Source organism: Panthera uncia, chromosome D4 (genome assembly GCF_023721935.1).
Source record: "Panthera uncia isolate 11264 chromosome D4, Puncia_PCG_1.0, whole genome shotgun sequence".
In the NCBI taxonomy this organism is placed as follows: Eukaryota; Metazoa; Chordata; class Mammalia; order Carnivora; family Felidae; genus Panthera; species Panthera uncia.
In genome coordinates this window covers 69415039-69436250 of record NC_064807.1, presented here as the reverse complement: position 1 = coordinate 69436250, position 21212 = coordinate 69415039, and the positions used below count along the sequence as shown (strand labels likewise).

The 21212-nt window shown below is 40.6% G+C and overlaps 1 protein-coding gene across 32 annotated transcripts in view; it reads left to right on the top strand.

The window, feature by feature from the left end:
• Positions 1–21212, top strand: part of LPAR1 (lysophosphatidic acid receptor 1) — a 352881-nt gene that overhangs the window by 167296 nt on the left and 164373 nt on the right. The window contains exon 10 of one of the 32 annotated variants that reach the window (XR_007459186.1): positions 6412–6855. The exons of the other annotated variants lie outside the window; for them this stretch is intronic. The gene's annotated coding sequence lies outside the window, so the exon portion shown is untranslated. Of the gene's footprint in view, positions 1–6411; positions 6856–21212 lie in introns of those variants that run through there. 32 annotated transcript variants of the gene reach the window in all.

Sequence of the window (21212 nt, the reverse complement as noted above, 5' to 3'; positions counted from 1 at the left end):
CCAGTGCTCATCCCAAAAGGTGCCCTCCTCAATACCCATCCCCCACCCTCCCCTCTCTCCCACCCCCCATCAACCCTCAACAACTGAGGATTCTTTAAAGCAGTTGTCTTTGGGCAGCAGGACATGGGAGGGATCTCTGGTACAAAGGTTTGCTGTTTTATTTTTTTGTTTGTGATTTATTTTTATTTTGGTAACAAACATTATAAACTTTGAGTTTCGTGCAGGTGTAATTTTGAAAAATATGAAACGAAATTTAAAATGTAGAGAGTATATTAACATAATGGAAATATAACAGATTTTTCTTTTCTCTAAGTTGCCTTATTAATAAACAATACTTCATAGGACAAAACCAAAACCATTAACAAGTGGACCTGAAATGAGAGAGCTGGGCAGAAAAAAGTGTTCCCCTGGTCCCCTGGGCTTGCTCGAGGCCTCTCACCAGATGGCATGCTCAGCACCCACACAGCTCTTGTCTCTGACCCGCAGAACAAAATCCCATTTCCTTCCTGACCACGGTCAAAGTTCTCTGTTTTCTAATCACACCTCACCTCTTGACCTCTCTTACTCTTGACTGTTACAGTTTGTTGACTATAGTTTGTAGTTGTGTTTCCCAAAAAGATATGTCCAAGTCTTAACCCCAGGTACTTGTGAAGGTGGCTCTAGTAAGAAGTAGGGACTCTGCGTTAAGCATCTCAAGATGAGGTCATCCTGGTTTTAGGGTGAGTCCTAAGTCCACTGACTGGTGTTCTTACACAAGAGAGGGAAACTGAGACACAGAGACACAGAAGAGACATGGAAGAAGGCCACGTGAAGACACAGGCAGAGACAGGAGGGATATAGCCGGAGGCCAAAGAACAGCTAGGGCCACCAGAAGCTGGAAGAGGCAAGGAAGGGCAAGGAAGGGCAAGGAAGCTCCCCTGGAGCTTTTACAGGGAGCGTGGTCCTGCCATCACCTTGATCTCTGACTTCTGGGCTTCAGATCTTCGAGATAAGAACTTTCTGTTGTTTTAAGCCTCGAAATCTGTGGTAGTTTGTTAGGGCAGCCCCGGGAAGCTGCTACGATAGGCTGATGCTCACGTGTGTTTCTCAGGTATTCCTCTCATTGACCAAACATTTACTGAGTACCTGCTGTTCGTTAGGCCCTGCGCTGGGCCTCAGGGCTGGGGGGCAGTGTGTGGAGGCACAGGCTGCTTGTTTGAAGGCACCGTGGGCTGCATGGAAGCATCTGGGCTTCAGCTCAAACCGGAAGAGGCCACTTGAAGGATTGGAAAGCTGAGTGCTGCCCTTTGGAAAAAGAACTCAGGAGCTTTGTGTCACAGGGAGACTGGGTTACAATGGGGACTTGGGAAAGCCCAGTCAGTTAGGGCTGGGGTTTTCACATGGGGAGCTTGGGTCCCGTCATTGAGGAGACTCAGGCGGGTGGGAGGAACTTGTGATATTGGAAACAGGAAATTCAGCGTGTCTACTGAGTTCATAATACCAATTATAGGGGTGCCTGGGTGGCTCAGTCGGTTAAGCGTCCAACTCTTGGTTTCAGCTCAGGTCAGGATCTCACAGTTCATGAGTTCGAGCCCCGCATCGGGCTCTGCGCTGGCAGCACGGAGCCTGCTTGGGATTCTCTCTCTTCCCCTCTCTCTCCGCCCCTCCCCAGCTCATGCTGTCTCTCTCTCTCAAAATAAATAAGTAAACTTAAAAAAATAAATAAATAAAAATAAGAGCTTAAAAAATATATCAATTACAAGAAAGCCAAGCACAAGAAAATCTTGGCTGGTGGAATTATCAGAAGAAAGCATGACCAAACGTTGTAAGGCGATGTATTTTAAAAGGTTAATAATAGTATACCTAATATTTTCTGAGTATTCTATGTACCATGCCAAATACTTTTTACTTGTTATTTCACGAAATTTTCCAACAGCCCCGTGAGGAGAGTACTGTTATTACCTCTGTTTTAATCATGAAAATTTGAGGCTTCTGTCTGGGGGAGGTCACACAATTTGTAAATGGCAGAGCTGGGATTCTAACTCAGCGACTTTCCACAATGTTGCATTCCCTTCGAAAAGTTTAGTTAGGTGGATAATAGAATGGGCCAGAAATTACAAAGTTTTGAACAAAGGCAGTCACAGTCAGTATGGGTGGGGAAAACAGAGGTGAGGCCTATTTCAAAAGTTGTATCCAATAGGACTTTGGTGACAAATTGAATGGGAAAGGAAAGGGGAAAAAATGATTGGTCCCACAAGCAGAGATGTTATCCACGAGTGGTTTTTTCTGCCTTTAAAATGTCATAATATATTCAGAATGTTGTGTTTTCAAATGTAAGAGTTTTGGAGAATAAACTCAATACAATCTGCCTAAAGCAGTTCACTACATCTTAAGGTACAAGAGACATGGGCCAAATCCCGTCCAAGCCACAGACAAGATGTAATGCCACTCACTGTCAGTGAGTTCTGTAGCAAAGATGATACAAAACCCAAGTACCCCGACAAACTTCTCTCCTGGATTGTCAGACTTCTGCAGAACTTAGTAATTGATTAACAGATTTTTACACAATACAATTGTGCATCATCAATACTCTTAATCATAAAATAAGGCTGATTTTTTTTTTTCCATTTAACTGCGTCTTGGGAAATCCTTGGCACATATTTTATACCACATTTGTAATTGCCTTATTGGTTTCTAGGGCTGCATAACAAAACATCACAGCCTAGGTGACTTAAACAACAGAAATTTATTTTCTCACAGTTCTGGAGGCTGGAGGTCCAAGACTAATCAAGATGTCAGCAGGTTTGGTTTCTTCTGGGGCCTCTTTTCTTACCTTGCAGGTGACCACTTTTCTGCTGTGGTCTTCCATGGTCTTTCTTTTGTGCACATCAGCACCCAAATCTCTTCTTATAAAGACACCAGTCATATTGGGTTACTGTCCACCCTAAAGACCTTATTTTAACCTAATTACCTCTTTAAAGACCTTGTCTCCAAATACAACTACCTTCTGCGGTACCGGGGGTTAAAACTTCAACATGTGAATTTTGGGGTGGGGGTGGCAGTGGACAGTTCAGCCCATAATGTGGCCCAAGGTTAGAACTATATTCACACCATAGTAAGCCATTTCTTGAGATGATGGGATCCAGTCTCACAGGCCATTTGTGCAATCGGGACACAGCCAAATGTGACTTCACTACAAGACGCTTAGGGAAATGACCTCCTTCTTCCTTATTGTGTGGCCCGTTTCCCAGGGCTAACTAGGGGGTTCAGTCATTCTTTGGCTTTATTGCTGGCCATGGGGAAATCTACATCTGATATCTGAAAGGGATGAGAACATGGGTGGTGGAAGTTGAAACTGTTTGTTTAGATACAAGTACATGGAGGAGCTGAATGAAATGTTGTGATCTCAGAGGGTGTCTTGGAACTGTCGGGAAACTTGGAAGGTCAATCCTATGGGGCTTCTAGAAATATGCCTCTTTTTCCCTAGTGCATCTCTCCCTATGAAAGGTCACCACACATTCATCAGTTTGACATCATGGAAGAAAGATCTCCTCCAATCTTGTTTTCCCATATATGTGGTTCAAAGTCCATTTTTTAAGGGGAAATAGTGTGGAGGTTTGTATATATTTCCTAATAAAACAAGGGGGGGGGTAGTTTTTTCGCTACATTTTAATTGAAACACCTATTTCCAACTAATTACCTTTCTAATAATACGAAACACTATAATGACCTTCTATTGTTTAAAACTCCTCCTCCCTCTCCCCAATGGAAAGATTCTTCTGTTCCCCTCTTCAGTGAAGGCCCTTCTATATTTGCCTCACCTATGGCCTCTCATTAAAGACTCAGAGCTGAAACTACTGCCTAGAATTTTCTCTTGAGCTGTAGAAGTCTATTGTCAGCTCCCTCTAGGTCTTGCCACTTGACAGCTTGATAGGCCCCTTATACTCAATATGTGCAAAACTGAACTTCTTAGTGTCCCTTGGAAATCCGCTCATCCCTCTATGTGCCCCATCTGGGTTCATGAACTTAATCACCCATCTCCTCAAAGAATTTAGGGGCACATTTGCTTTCTTCTCAGCTCTCATCTTCCACATCCAGACCCTGAATCCTACCGACTTCTGTCTTAAAAACATTTACTTCCCGGCAATGCTTTCCTCTTCATTCTCCTAAAATTAGGTCCCAACCAAGCCTAGTGCACTTGCTTCCCTGAGTGTCTCACTGTATCCCATCTCACCTCCTTCTCCTTTTGTTGGCACCTTAAGCCTATAAGAGGAATGTCAACTTCCCTAGCCAAACATTCCAGGCTCCCATCCTGGGCCTTAACGATTATCCAGCAACCTATCCTGAAATACATCCTTTGCCACAACTATTTACAAACCAACGTACTGTTGCTTTTACATAACCTGATGTTCCCTGACTCGAGGTCATGAGCACTTGTGCACTTTGTCCTTCTGGCAAACTCCCATTTTTCTTGCAAGCGTTACATCCTTGTGATGCCTTGTGTGGTCCCCACAGCCCAGCCTTCGTGCCCTTTTGCTCTTTTCTGTGTGGCTCACGGCATATTTTGCAGCTCCTTCATTTTACTTATCAACTGAACTGGACCAGTTTCCTAGTCTGCCTTTTCAAAAATGTTTATTTATGTTTGAGAGAGAGAGAGAATGACGCTCCTAAGTGGGGGAGGGGCAGAGAGAGACGGAGACAGAGGATCCCAAGCGGACTCCACGCTGACAGCACACAGACCATGAGATCATGACCTGAGCCAAAGTCGGACACCTACGCGACTGCGCCACCCAGGCGCCCCATCCTTGTCTGTCTTACACATCAGATTTCCAGTTCCTTATACTCAGGGACAGTTTTATTCATCTGCGTGTCTCCCTCCAGACTCTAGTCAGTGCATGGCACGTAGTAGTCCCTTTAAGTATAGTGAGTAAATGTGAAAATACTTTGAAGGGTTTTTAAGTTTGATGGAAGCGTAAGGAATTTTGGAAAATGTTGTTACTTCAACATCTGTAATGAGTTATTGTTTTATTGCAAGAGTGATGGAATCAGGGTGAGAAGTGCCAGTCTGTGTCTATCTGTAGTAGTTAATTTCCTCAACTGTAAACCAGGAATAGTGATACTATCTAAGCCAGCTGTTGTGAGAATCAACGGTGATAAGGTGGGCAAAATTTATTTCTAAACTATAAATGCTGTTTTATGAAAACATGAGCTATGAACTAACATCAGCTATGCTCAAGTCTGTCCCAAACTGAACGTATGTATTTTTATTTGTATGCACATGTATGTATACAAACATAAATACATGATTTTTTGTACTTTGTCTTGCTTGACAATTTAAAATAGGTCTCCACCATCTGTGTCACATTCACTTGAATGGTGAGACAGTAGTTTCCTCATTTTTGAAGGAGAATAGTAGTTTGTTTTTGTTTTTGTTTTTGTTTTTGTTTTGGTCAGATTAGGTCTCCATGAGCTGCTCATCGTCTATCAGTGTAATTAAATATAGAATTACCTATCAAAATTCGATCTGTTCTCAGAAATAATAGGAGAGAAATTGGATCCTACTTAGGTTAAGAGAATTGTTTCAAGTCAGAAAAATCAGTGGTTGAAAGACCTAAGCACATGTTTTTATTTTACATGAAAGAACCAATTGGTTTTACCAGAACCTCTTGGTGTTTTGAGAATAGGTGGGAGTTAGCACTGAGTTTTGAACCGAGGAATGATGAACAGATCTTTTACCCACCCCATTGGTATTTTCTGATTTTATATCAGGTATACAGACAGTGCCCATTTTGTTTACGACAGTCCTGGTGTATCCTTTCGTCTTGGTAGAAATAATGAAGCATCTTTTTCATTCTCTAGACTATCCCCATTTGGATAATAAATCATATATATGTTCATCCCAACCATAGTATATAGTGATCGATGAATGAATGAATTCCTAGCTTCATCCAACATGAAGGAAACAGAGATAAACATTTCAACTGTAGCATTCTGCATTGCATTATCCAGCAGTATTTTGCCTGGAAGCATAATTCAGCTATAGAAATAGATTCAGGTTCCCTAATATAGAAAAAGTAAAAAGATTCCTCTTCCCTCCCCACTTCTCCTTTCTCTAAACTTTCTCCATTTTCTTGTTTAAAAAAATCAATGTAGCAATAAACCCTGACAGTGCAGTGGAACCATCAAAGTTCAGGACAGGGAGAGGCTGTTGTGATAGAAACAGAGAGAATCTAAGGATTTCAGTGTTATTTTCTTAATATGTGTGATTCTAACTTTAACCTGGTGATTAGATTTATAACATTTATTTGTAGCGTTAATATTGGTTCTATTTGATCAATAAGTTGAGTTGCTTTAACCTGACTTTTAAAAATGGGATTCCTATTATTATAGTTATGGGTTTATTCTGCTTGTCCTTTGACCTTTCCATTTCAGAACACCTAGAAGTCATGGGAAAACAAGTCCTTTAATGTGGCTGAAATAAACACCTGCTGACCCCTCGGGAGACTGGCTGGGCATAAACACACATTTACGGAAGTTCTTTGAGCAGAAACTCAGTACTCCTTTGGCAAGAGCTCAGGCAGGCAGAGCAGCATCTCTCCTGGGGACAGAAAGTGTGACACAGCAGTCCAATTAGCATTAGTAGAAGCTGTCTGGCCAGGGAGCCTGCTGTGGACTGCAAAAAGCGTTCTCAAGCTACCGGGCGATCTCCTTCCCAGGTATTTACTTAAGCACCCTTGAGCCAAGACAAAGGGAAGTTCATGGGGTAGGATCTTGCTAAGGGAACAAATGCCTAAGCGAATGGAGGAAGCTAATTAAGGAGGAAAATCAGAATCCTGCTGGGATTTCATTTCCTTAAGTGCTCCAATCATTGGCTGGCTTACCTGGCTTTGCGAATGTCATTTTGTGGTCCTCCTCTGGGTGCAAATCCCCACCAAATGTCAGCCCCCCCCCCCCCCCATATTGGAGAACACCCACAGGGACAGCTAGTGTAATGGGGCCTCCAACCTCCACCCTGGGATGCAGCAAATACAGATAGGGTGCCATGACTAGGAATGAAGGGAGGGATCATATGATCTTATTTATGTGTGGAATCTAAAAAAAGTGACTCACAGAAACAGAGACTAGAATGCAGGCTGCCACGGGCTAGGGTGGGAGAAGTGAGGAAATGCTGGTCAAAGGGTACAAAGTGCCAGTTATCAGATGATTAAGTTCTGAGGATCTAATGTACAGCATGGTGATTATAGTTAATAATAACATATCATATACTTGAAAGCTGCTAAGAAAATAAATTGTAAATGGTCTCACCAGACACAGATACACACAAACAGGTAACTGTGTGAGGTGGTGGATGTGTTAATTAGCTTGATGGTGATGACCAATTTACAATGTATACATATATCAAATTATCCCATTGTGGCTGTGCACCCTTCCCAGAAGAAGCACCGGGGGTTTGGCACCAGGGCGTCTGTAGAGTCAGGGCTGCCGATGGGCACAGGGTGCTGAGGGTGGAAGAAGACAGGCAGATGTGAGTTCAAGTTGGTAGGACAGGGGCTCAGACTGTTAATGGAGTCCTCCAGTGAGTAAGCTGACGATCTTCTAGCTCTGCCTGACACCCCAGCTCATCATTAAGAATGATGTTACTTCATAAAGAGGTAAATCAGGCTCAGCTGAACTGAGAGGTCTCTTGAGCCCCTTAATGAATAGCTGGTACATTTCCAACTTGTTTGGAACCTGACTTTTAAAAAAAAGAGCTTTACATTCTGTAACCTGAGATTGGTTCAAGGGGTAGAGGTCTCATTTTAACTTCGCGGAGTGTCGCCTTACAAACAACTTGTCTTTGCATATTTTGATAGTGTGGCAAAGTAAACATTTGTTGGGACGCTTAGGAACGGGAAGGTATAGAGTGGTTGCAACCTGGTCTAGGGAGACAGACCCAGATTTTAGTAGTTGCTTTGTCCTTTTCTGGGCCTTTCCCATTAATGAAGTGTAACTAATAACAATTAGGGATTTCATGAGATTTAAATCCCTGTGCTTTTGCAGTAAGCTCTCATTGAATGAGACCAAATGGTTTATGAATGGATTTGTTAGGGAAAAAAGAATCAGTGCTGTTCTACTCACTTCCACCGTCTCTAAGGAGTTATCATTTGGTCAATCATTGACAGACTGTGGTTTTGCCTGATTGTGTTCCTGTCTGCAAGCTCTTGTATAATAGACATAAATCTTATAAGCCTTCTAGGACTAGTTATGACCCCTGAGGTGGAAAGGTATAGATTGGACTTCTGAGGTATGGATTAGACAAATTCCATCATCATAGTAAAAATAATATCTAACATTTAAAAAAAATTTTCTAGGTACCAGGTACTGTCCTAATGTGTTAAATGCATTTTCCCATTTAACCCAGTAATGACCCCCTGAACTGTTAATATTAAATATATGTCCTTCATTAAGAATATCAGATAAGCAGAATTTATCAGGAGATTTTTTTAAAATTGCAAGCCTTTTCCCCCTGCTGTGGTGATTTTTCCTATCAGCTTTATTGAGGTATAGCTGACAAATAAGAATTGTATGTATTTAAGGTATTCAATATGATAATTTGATATGCATATACATGGTGCCACAATTAAGCTAATTTACATATCCATCACCTCACATAGTTACCTTTGTGTGTGGGGAGGGGTGAAAATACTTAAGATTTATTCTCTAAGCGACTTCCTAGTATATGATTGTTTTTAAGTTTTATTTTTATTTATTTTGCAAGAGAGATAAAAAGCAAGCAAGGGAGGGGCAGAGAGAGAGAGAGAGAGGGAGACAGAATTCCAAGCAGGCTCTACACTGTCAGCATAGAGCCTGATGTGGGGCTTGAACTTATGAACTGTGAGATCATGACCAGAGCCAAAATCAAGACTCAGATGCTTAACCGACTAAGCCACCTAAGCGCCCCTCGACTTCCTAGTATATAATATAGTATTAACTGTAGTCACCATACTGTACAGTAGATCCCCAGAACTTATTCATCTTATAACTGCAAGTTTATTACCTTTGACCAGCATCTCCCCATTGCCCCCATTTCTACCTAGCCCCTGGCAATCTTGTCTAATCTCTTTCTGTGAGTTGACTTTTTTAGATTCCACATATAAGTGAAATTATATTTGTCTTCTGTGTCTGGCTTAGTTCACTTAGCATAACATCCTCTAGATTCATTCATGTGAACTACGGTTGCAAATGATAAGATTTCCTTTTTATGGCTGTATAATATTCCATTTTCTTTATCCATTTATTCATTGATACAGGCTTAGGTTGTTTCTATATCTTGGTCACTGTGAATAATGCTGCAATGAACATGGGAGTGCAGATATCTCTTTGAGATACTGATTTAACTTCCTTAGGATATAGACTCAGAAGTAGGATTGCTGGATCATAAGATAGTTCTATTTTTAACTCTTTAATGAAGCTCCATAGTATTTTTTATAAAGGCTGTACATTTCCACTAATAGTACACAAGTGTTCTCCTTTCTCTACATCCTCACCAATACTTGTTGTCTCTTGTCTTTTTGATAGTGACATCCCAGGGAGCCTGGCTGGCTTGGTCAAGCATGCAACTCTTGATCTTGGGGTTGTGAGTTCCAGCTGCATGTTGGGTATAGAGATTACTTAAACACATTTTTTAAAATCTGATAATAGACATCTTAATGGGTGTGAGTTGATATCTGATTGTGGTTTGAGTTGCCATTTTCTGATCATTAGTGATGTTGCATAAGGATCCAAAATATCATTTGATTTACAAGAACTCAACCTACAGTTGTTCACACACTTTGCTTCTATAAGACAAAGTGCATTGACGGATGTGGGGTTTTCAACAGTGTTCTTTCAAGTCGGGTTCTTCTGATTCTTCTAATTCTTAATCTGGTAGGTCAGAAGGGACAAGGAAAACCTCAGGAACTCTGGGAAGCAATAGTTAAAAGCCTACATTGTCTCCCTCTCTTGAGATTTCCAAGAGGATGCTCATTGCACTTAGGCATGCTAGTGTTCCTCAGGCAGCATGGAGTTACTCGGACAGGAAGTAACCTGTACCCATAGCCTTGATCTTCACGGCTCATTCCTAGGGATTGTGCCACACAGTTCCATCTTTCTCTCAGTGACCTTTGGGGCTCCATCTTTCGCTTTGCCTGCATTACTTCTTTCTGTTCCCTCACCCTGTACTCTTGGGACTTAGATGTTCCCCTTTCTCTCCTTTTCCCCTGTCAAAGTCTACTCTCTGATTCTTCTGCCAAGCTAAAGCAGTGATTTTCAAACTATGACACAAAGACCACACACATCAGAGTTCCAACTGGGGCTTGTAAAAATTGCAGATTCTGGGCCCCATTCCCGATTTACCAAAGGAAACTCCCTGAAGTTGAGATGCTTGGAATCTGCATTTTGAATAAGCAATGCAGTGGCTGCCTTTACACATTAACGTTTGATAACCAATGACGAAAAATAGCCTAAAGTATTACTTTTTCCAGGGGAACTAAATTTTTAACAGAAATTGTCACTTTACATCGAAGGCTGTTACATTAAAAGAAGAAAAAATTCTCTTTCTATAGCAATGGCTCTCAGCCCTGAATGTATATTAAAATCCCCTGGAAAGTTTTTTTTTTTTTTTTTTTTTTTAATGAAAAAGAGGTGCCTGTTAAGGCGACTTAACAGTCAGTTAAGTGTCCAACTTCGGCTCATGACATGATCTCACAGTTCGTGAGTTTGAGCCCCATGTGGAGCTCTGCACTGACAGTGTGCAGAGCCTGCTTGGGATTCTCTTTCCCTCTCTCGCTGCCCCTCCCTAGCTTGTGCACACTTACGTACTCCCTCTCAAAATAAATAAATAAACTGAAAAAAAAAAAAAGAAAAATAAACCCACCTAAAACCATGCCTGACCCACACTTTATCCGAATCTCTGGAGGGAGGACACACACATCAGTGTTTTTTAAAAGACCTTCCAGATGATTCTAATGTAAAGCCCAGGGTAAGCACTACTCTGAAGAATGGAAGGAGGATCAGAAACGTCGAGCATGTCTCACACTGAGTTTGCATTTGAGTTACGTGTGAGTTTTATTAAAAAGTGGAGATTCAATTCTGTGGATCCAGATGTCGCCTGCGATTTGCATTTCGAACAAGCTCCTCAGACCACACTTCATGTAACAAAGCAGTACAGACCTAGTTCTCAAACTTCTCTGCACTATGAGAATCAGCAGGGGACTATTACACTAAGCTGAAGCCCAGGCTCACTCTAGAGCCACTAAGTCAGAATTTCTGGGAATGAGTCCCAGGAATGGGAAGTTTTTGAGGCTTCCCAGGTGATTCCATTGTACATCAAGGGCTGGGAATCCATGCAGGAGAGGGTTGGTAAATTCATCTGAATCCCAAAGAAGGCGGGAGGTTTTAACCACACTGACCCTGAACAGCAGAAGAGGTTTAACCCTTAATTGATGTCGTCAGAATCTAGCATCAGTGAATTTTTAAATCTTAATTTGTTTCACTTGGTTTTTCGGAAAATTATTCTCCCTGAAGATTCCCACATGCACCTCCAGGCACCTGCCGTGTTCTGCCCTCATGGTGAGCACTCACGTGCTTCCGCGATTTCCTGGTCCCCAGCACGACCGGCGTGGGCTTCAGACCCAGTTCTTCCGTCATATCATGTTACTTTGCTCAGACATGGGCTGTGCTGACTTTCTAAGTAAGACATGAAAGGTCCAAAAACTGAAAAACATGTGAGGTCATAGGAAATCTTTTTAAAACAAATAATTTGGTGCTCATGGAAACAAGAAGCTTAATGACATTGTCTAAGAAAGTTGTCTGGAGAGACTTCCCACAGCTCTCAAGTGCCTCTTGGTTATCAGTTGCTGGAAGCATCCCAACTGGCTGGAAGGAGATCAGTTTGATGACATGTAAGGGCTGCTAGACGGAGGATTTTAGAATTTCGCTCCATGTTCAGCTCCATAGGGACAGATATTTCACTTTTTTCTCGGTGATCTAATAGAGAATTTTTGATTTGCAAACAAGTCTAAAAATAGATTCATATACCAACACTATTTCTCTTGACCTTCATTCTTTCCCCAGTGTGTGCTAAGATGGGTCTCATCTAAGTTCCTTACGTGAACCCTATTGCTTTTCTCCTGAGATTATTCTAGCATGTGACATAACCAGGGAAACCTTACCTAGTGATCCTTGTGTCTCCTGTAGGAAGTGACACACAAGCTTTCTGCTTCCTTGTCTGAGTCTTTTTGGGTCTTTGTCTTGGGATAAATGTCTCAGCACTATATTCCTGTGTAAGTTTTATAGTTGTTTTCTGTAGAAGGGAGGGGACTTACTCTGCTGCAACCCACCCAATTATCTTTTAAAGAAATCTAAAAAACAGAAAAGGTCTTTTTTTTTAATTTTTAAAAACTTGTTATTTATTTTAGAGAGAGAGAGAGAGCATGCATGCACAAAGGAGGGGCAGACGGAGAGGGAGAGAATCTTAAGCAAGCTCCATGCTCAGTGTGGAGCCTGGTGTGGGGCTTGATCCCACAACCCTGAGATCACAATCTAAGCTGCAGTCAAGAGTTGGATACTCAACCGACTGAGCCAGTCGGGTGCCCCCAGCAAAGGTCTTTTCATATTTACCGCCACATTTGCCATTTTACTTCTGTATTTGCCATGTTTACTTTGACTGCCCTTTATATTTTGCTGTCTTTTATATTTACTCTCAAATTTGTCATGTTAAATACATAAGGAATCATTAGGTTCTCAGCCAGAAGCACCAGCTAATTTACTCTTGAATTTCTGATTCTTGGAAAATATGAGATAATAAGTGTTTGCTATTTATGCTGCTAAATTTGGGGTTCATTTGTTACACAGCAACAGATAACTAATGCAATAATTTCATGTAGTTATAATTACTGTTTTAAAGTCCTTATCTGCTTATCCCGTCATCTCTTTCATCCATGGATTTGTTCCTATTGTCTGATTTTTCTCTGTTTTATAATACAAATTCCAAACAAGGGGAAAAAAAAACCACAAGAATTTTCCTACTTCTTGACACATATAGTAATAATTCTTAAAAAATTGTGGTAAAGTAGGGGTGTCTGGGTGGCTCAGTCGGTTAAGCTTTGATTCTTGATTTCAGCTCAGGTCATGATCTCACAGTTCCTGAGATCAAGCCCTGTGTTGGGCTTCACGCTGACAGTGTGGAACCTGTTTGGTATTCTTTCTCTCTTCTCTCTCTAGCCCTCCCTGGCTCTCTCTCTCTCTCTCTCAAAATAAATAAATAAAGATTTTTTTTTAAATGTAGTAAAGCATACATAACATAAAATTTACCATTTTAACTATTTTAAGGTGTACAATTCAGTAGCATTAAGTATATTCACAGTGTTTTGCAACCGTTACCTCTATCTAGTGTCAGAACAATTTTTTTCACCCCAAAAGGCAACATATACCCATTAAGTAATTATTCCTGATTTCCTTTTCCCAGCCCCTGGTCACCACTAATCTGCTTTCTGTCTCTATGTATTTGCTTATTCTGAATATTTCATATAAATGGCATCATAGAATATGTGATCTTTTGTGTTTGGCTTAGTACAATGTTTTCAAGTTTTCATGTCATAGCATGTATCAGTACTTCATTTCTTTTCATGACTAAATAATACTCCATTGAATGGACATACCACATTGTGTTTACCCATGTATCAATTGATGTACATTTGAGTTGTTTCTACCTTTTGGCTATTGTGAATAGTGTTGCTATGTGCATTCATGTGCAAGTTTTGTTTGAACATCTGTTTTCAATTTTTTGGTATATATCTTGAGGTAGGATTGCTAAGTCATATACTAATTTTATGTTTAATTCAATGAAAAGCCACCAAGCCATTTTTCACAGTGTCTGTTCCACTTTACATTTCCATTATAATGTGGGAATTTTTCCATACCTTTGCCCTTGTTATTTTCCGTATTTTCATATTATGGCCATTTTAGTGGGTGTGAAGTTTTGATTTACATTTACCTATTCACTAGTGATATTGAGCATGTATAAAAATTTTTATTGGATTCTGGACATTGTGATGATTGCCTTGTTGAGTGTCTAGATTTTGTTGCTTTCCTTTAATCAGTGCTGGATTTTATTTTGGAAAGCGACTAATTTACTTCTAGTTATTTTTTTTATCATTTCAAGGCATTTTTAAAGCTCTGTTTGAGCATGTCTAAGGTAGCCTTTGTTCTAGGGCTAAGCCGTATTCTTAAAGTATAGACATCTGCAGATTCTAATGAATGCTATGAGTGTTCAGTGAGGTTTCTCCACTTTGGCTGGTCAGATTGAAATGTTTCTTAAAATCATACCATTTGCAGCAATGGGGATGGAACTGGAAGGTGTTATGCCGAGTGAAATAAGTCTGTCAGAGAAAGACAGATATCATATTTTTTCACTCATATGTGGATCTTGAGAAACTTAACAGAAGACTATGGGGGAAGGGAAGGGGAAAAAAATAGTTACAAACAGAGAGGGAGGGAGGTAAACCACAAGAGACTATTAAATACAGAGAACAAACTAAGGGTGGATGGTGGAGATGGGGAGAGGTAAAATGGGTGATGGGCATTGAGGAGGGCACTTGTTGGGATGAGCACTGGGTGTTGTATGTAAGCCAGTTTGACAATAAATTATATTGAAAAAAGAAATGTTTCTTAACTGTGAAAGTTCTGGTAGTTGTTCAACTTACAGCTTCACATAAGTATTCTTGTGTAGTCTCACCCTATACATAAAAGCTTATTATTTGGTCAAACATTCAAGGTGATCCCCATGCAGATTTATGGAGCAATCTATCCATGCACCTCATTCCTTTCTGGTGCTCCATAAAAATTCTAGCCAGTTTGGCCTCCCTGAGCTCTGGTCTCTGTGTCCTCAGCTTATTAAGACCACTGTGCTCTGCTTACATTCCTCCTCCTTCTGTCGGTGTCTAGTAAATGCCTCCATGCAGAAAGCTGGGGTAATCCATTGGATTCAACTCATTTGTTTTTCTTCTATCAGGTGTCACAATCCTGTGCTGTCAATTGTATGGTGTCTAGAAATAGTTGTGATATATATATATATATATCCCAGTTTTCTAGTTGTATACAATAGGAAGGCTAGTCTGGTATTAGTTATTCCGTTATGGCCAAAAGTAGAAATATAACTTTTTTTTTTTAGATACTAGATCATGAAAGCTAGGAAGCTTCTTTCCCAAAGCTCCAGTTCACCTGCAAACCTCCAGTGCCTCTCATTGGTGACAGTGGGGTAATAAATTTGCTTGTTTCTGAACCAGACTCTTTGGTTATCTGATTATGCTCATTGTAAATCAATCACTATGGCAAGGTGGTCTGGAGTCCTTGACTTCCTTAATCCAATCAAGACTCACCCTTGACACTGAAGATGTAGTCAGGTGACCTCTAAAGTATTTGAAATCCATGGGGCAGGTGTGTATTCATAAATGAAAATTATGGGGTAGGCAATTTTAACAAATATTTGTTACATCCATGTTATAAATGTTAAGTAGAAGTACGGAGAAGTTAGGTGACCTGATCCAGCGTCCCAGGTATAGTCAGTGACCAGATTAGGACTTAAACCCTAACCGATTTGACTCCAAAGGCAATGATGATGGCAGAGCAATATAATTAAATAGACTTCATAAATTATAAAACACTTTCACGTACCGTCTCTTGTTTTAATTTTTCTGTCAATCTAATGGGTTAAGCAACGCAGACATTGGCCCCATTTTACGGATGAGGAAACCGTATCTCAAAGAAACAAAGTGACTGATTCAAGAATGCATGGCTTGTGCAAAACTGGAACTGCAACCCACGCCCTCATGTTCTTTCCGTGGAATACGATCATTCCAATATTCCTTTTAGTTATTTAGCCCAGTTTTTTGTTTTTTCCATTTCCCTTACCTGTTAAAGAGATAGATTCTAGAACTTCATCATGAACCATTTGGTTTTTGTTTCTTAATTTTACAGCCGAGTTCCTTTCACTGGGAGTCACAAACCACATAACGAAAGATAAAACAATGTGTTTGTTTTATTCCTTTTCTTGGTGAAAGGTCTTGGCTCGTGGGATAAGTTAGCTTTGTTTGGCAACTTGAGATAATCAGAAATTGATTCCTTGAATCATTTTAATCTCTTTATCATTTTAATCTTTTCATGCAGAATTAAAGATGGTCATAGGTCAGAGACTACAGGCGAGAAGATTGCCGTACATGCTTTTTCTAAAAGTAAAGAAAACAAGTGGAAGACAGTATCTTGGAAAGAACAAAGGCTTTGGAATCTGGGAGACCTGAATTTAGTCCCACCTTACTACTTAGTCACAACTATTTTAAGCCTCAGTTTTTTCATGTATAAAATGGGGATCATAATAAGTACTTGGAAGGGTCATTTTAAGAATTAAATGAAATAAAGAAGGTTCCTAATGTCACGTAGTTAATGCTCAATAGCAGTGATTACCTCAGTTATTGCCTTATTATTGCCTTAGTACTATAGAAAATTCTCTGAGAATTTTCTGAGAGCAATATATTAACATTTTTATCTTTATCAGATCCTTTCTCCCAGGCTTATCAAATGCATCGGGAAGAGAATCAGGGTCCAAAGTCTTAGAAAAATGGGTTAGGCTGAAACAGTCACTTTCTCTTAGCCTGAAAACCATAGTAGACTTGAACAGTTGTGTGTAGAACAATTTGTAAGGACCCTGGAGCCAGAATGTCTGAGTTACTCCCTGGCTTTGTGATTTGAATACCTTTCTAAGCCTCAATTTCAACATCTATAAAATGAGGATGATGATAATAAATGTTAAATTAGTTAACAATGAAATGAGATAATCTATATAAAACACTCCATGACTGACACCTACTAAAAACTCAAGAAGGGCTGTTTCCTATTGCTCAAATTCCTCAGTACCTGAGGTAGAGAATGAAGACAATTTCTTGGTTCTCCATGAACTCTGCATTTAATTCCCAATATGTAGGCTTTCCCAACCAGTGGAATGCCAACGCCACTTTTTTTCTTTTTCTTTGTTATTATTATTTTTTTAGTCTCTCAAGAGCTGGACTATCTCTGGAAGCTAGATTGTAGAGAAGGTACTGAAAGTGTAATGGCCAAATGTTACCTGGGGCAGACTGATTCTGGTCAGAGGCTGTGAACCCTTAAAAAGAGGATGGGAGGAGCACCTGGGTGGCTCAGTCAGTTAAGTGTCCGACTCTTGATTTTGGCTCAGGTCATGATCTCACAGTTTGTTAGTTCAAGCCCTTGTTAGTTCAAGAGCATTGGGCTCTTCACTAACAGGGCAAAGCCTGCTTGGGATTCTCTCTCTCCTTCTTTCTCTGCCCCTACCTCACTCTCTCTCTCAAAATAAATAAACTCAAAAAAAAAAAAAAAAAAGAGGATGAGAAAAATTACTGAGTTAGAAAATGCAGCCAGCAGAAGAGGGTGAGAGGCATGGAGTGGGGGCCAGAAGGAATTTGGGGAAACAGCATTCAGTGCAATGGTGTGGAGCAGTGGCTTGAAGAAACTTCGAACAGATCTACGGCTCCAGGGGAGGAATAAGAGCATATTTCTAGGTCTGAGAATGGAGAAGTGGGTAAACAGACTTGAGGTCAGATAACACATTCATCTAGTGGCAACCCAGTGTGATGCCAAGTGGGAAACAGAAGAGTCCCCAAAGGGTCCACTGCCCAGACACCTCAGGAGGAGAATCCACTCACTGAGCACCTCTTATAGGCCAGTCAGTGTCGCATATATGTCATGTCAGTTAATCCTCACAGCAACTCTGTGGGGCAGGTACTGTTATCCAATCCATCCTAGTTCTAGAAATTTCCCCATGGTCACCTGACTAGTCAATGTTAGAACTAACCATCTTGTGTCATTCAGCATAACTTACGTTACCTTGCCCTCCGTAAAGCCCATGGAAAATACCACTGGAGATGGCAGCATATTTATATAAGCAAAAATTAGGTACATTAGGTATTAAACATCAGTAAGAGACTAAGTACAGCTGACAAAGAGAAATGGAGAGTGTAAATTTAATATAATGAGAGCAATTACTGATAAGCTAGGAATCATATGCACCGTAGATGCCAACTTGGAAACAGTCTAAAATTATTTGATTGTTCGAATGAGGACTCCATGTGTTAAAATAGTTTTTAATACAAAAATCTATGCTTCTTCCCTTCCCCCTGCCCCCAACATGAGAGTACTCCTTACCATATCCGGATTCATAGGAATCTAGGTTTACGGAGCTTTTTTAGAACTCTCAAGGAAACCATATGGTTCAGTAAGCACTTGCTACAGTTTTCTGCCAAACCCCAAGGAGCTCCTGCTGGTCACATATGGTGGCCTCTGTGAGCTCAATCTCTTCCCTCCACTCCCATCAAGAATGGGTGAAGGGTATTTATCAGTTTTTAAAATCCATTGGGTACTTGGCTTACCTTGCAATCAACTCCTGCCTCAACAAATTCAGCCTAATGAGAGAGATCTGGGCCAAGGCATTCAGATTCTCTGCCTCCATGTGCTCTAGGAAGTTGGCCGGGCGGGGGGCGGATCTTTCACCCCTAAGACTTTTCTTTTAACTGGTTCCTTCTCTAAATAGCTGCTGGTCTGACAAAGTGACCTCAACACTGGCTTGAGGCCAGCAGAATATCCTCCCAAGAGAAGGCTGCAGCCCTCCAAGTCATCGCTTTCTGGAAAGAGGTCACATAGATCCTTCCAAGGATCTCTACCGACCCTCGGGGTAGGCATTTTCCATCTGATCTCACAAAATTCTTATCAACGAGGTCAACTTGGCCTCTTTACTTTCCTAGGGGTCATGAGTAATGTGCTATCCGTTATTTTTTTTTTAATTTTTAAATTAAAAAAAATTTATATATAATTTATTGTCAAATTGGCTTACATACAACACCCATTGCTCATCCCAACTTACCAGTTCTCTTTTAAAAGCTACCCTGCCCCCTCAACCAAGTTCGTATTTTCCAGTTCTGTAGCACCTGCTCTTTGTCTGGGTCAGTTTCCAGAACCATCTTCTAATTAAATTGAGGGTTTCTTTAGCATTTCCATGTCTCTTCATAAATGCTTAAACCACCAGGTAACTAACTGTTCTCTTAGAGTAAATATGTCCCTCTGAGATGGATTTCATAGCCACACCATTTTATTTCAGGATGCACAACACCTTTCTCAGTGACTGCTTTCTACCAGTTGCCCCCAAATAGGGTTTTCCTGTTATTGATAGCTCTGGGCATTTTCTGCAGTTCTTCTGGCTTCTTCCTTTGTCCCTGGACAAGGACATTAATTATCACAATGTCCTACCCTCTATCAGGGTGTTAGTGGAAGGGAAAGTATTGGATAGAAAGAGTGCTGTAGTTTCTTTACAGTAGGGTATTACTGGTCACATTCTTGAATAACTTTTCCCCTAATACCTAACTCATCTGGAAGATATCCAGAAAATCAGCTGCCCCACTGAAGTCTTCTACCAGGAGGATTTTGATGTGTCCTTGATTTTGTACTTCAGAGCAGTATTTCCCCATGATATGCCTCTGGGAGAACAGAGTTAGGGATGAGAAAGTTGGGATCTTATTCCCTGCAGCAAAGGAGCTTTGTGGAATCATGTTGAGGATATATATAGGACTAGGTTCATTCTCATGTGTGATTTAGCATCCCCCCCCCCCCCCCCAGGAAATAGGATGCCTAACACTAAAAACAGTGTTTGGCTTTTACAAGTCACTCTAAAAAATTTAATGAGACTCTAGTACTGAGATTATAGTGCTGAGGTGATTTCTTTTAGTCAATGACCAGTCCCTGTGGGCAGGGTTTGGACTGCAACCCCTGGTGAGCAAGAAGAGGAAGTGAGTAAGAGAAAAAGCTGATGAGGAGAGAGAAAGAGTGACAGGTTCCAGATCCTCCTTTGGTTTTCTTTCCTTTCCTTTCTTGAGCTCAGGGTGGGAGGGAAATAATAATCATCTTAGAAGTCTATAAGTGTTACTACCTTAAGGCGACAGATACAGAATCCTTAACAATAAGTACAAATCACTGAAAGTAGACATCTTTGGAAAATTTCAATTCAGGGAAAGTACAGAGACAGTTGTAGGATTTCTTTTCCACCCTACCTGAAGTATTCATTTACTACCTTCTCTTACACCTGCCAATTCTTTTAATCCACACTCTTTAAAAAAAATTTTTTTTAGTGTTTATTTATTTTTGAGAGAGAGAGAGAGAGAGTGAGCGAGCAGGGGAGGGGCAGAGAGAGGGAGGGAGACACAGAATCTGAAGCAGGCTCTAGACTCAGAGCTGTCAGCACAAAGCCTAACGTGGGGCTCAAGCTCATGAGCCCCGAGATCATGACCTGAGCCAAAATCAGACGCTTCACCAACTGAGCCATCCAGATACCCCGCTCTCCACCAACCACATTCTAATAAGTGGTACACTTCGAAGTAAAATTGTTCAAATACAAAACCAACAATAGCACAGCGGCATAACTAAGGTCAAATTTGAGAGTTACCTTTCTCACACATTCTGTGGATTTGGAAAAAAAAAAAAATAGAAGTACAAAAATTGTGGAGAGATAAATGTCTTGATGTGAGAGTACATTTAAACAGGGAGAAAAGATCACAAACCCCGGGATTTCCTACCCAAGGAGATGGAAGGCATCCACTTCTTCAGCTCCCCTTCTCAGGCCAAGCGCTTCGCTAAAATCATCTTTTACTGAAAGTCTGCCGAAGGAAGGGGATCCTCTGGAGCTTGGTTCCTAACTAAAACCCTGTGGGCTCAAAGTTCCAGCAATTCTTTGCTTTATGTGTGTGGGGGGGGGGGGGGGAGGAGACATTCCTTTGTTATGGGAAGACCACCACAAATACCTGATTGGGGTTGGAAAGGAGGGAGAACATGTAATTCCCAAGAACTAAAATCCTCTGCTATTCCTATAAAAGGTTGACTTCATTGTGGGCAGAGTTGGCTCTTTGCAGATTTTGTTTCCTTTAGGAAGATACTGCTTTTCTAAATATGATTTAGACTGCACTGTTATTGAAAATTATTTGTTATTCTTATGAAGTGTGTGTGTGTGTGTGTGTGTGTGTGTGTTTTCACAGGTATCCATGGGCTATCCATACATAGTATAATATAATATACATTAGTATTTTATATATGGTATATGTTACATATATTGTTATCTATGGTATATATTATATATATTATACATAGAAAATATATAGTATATT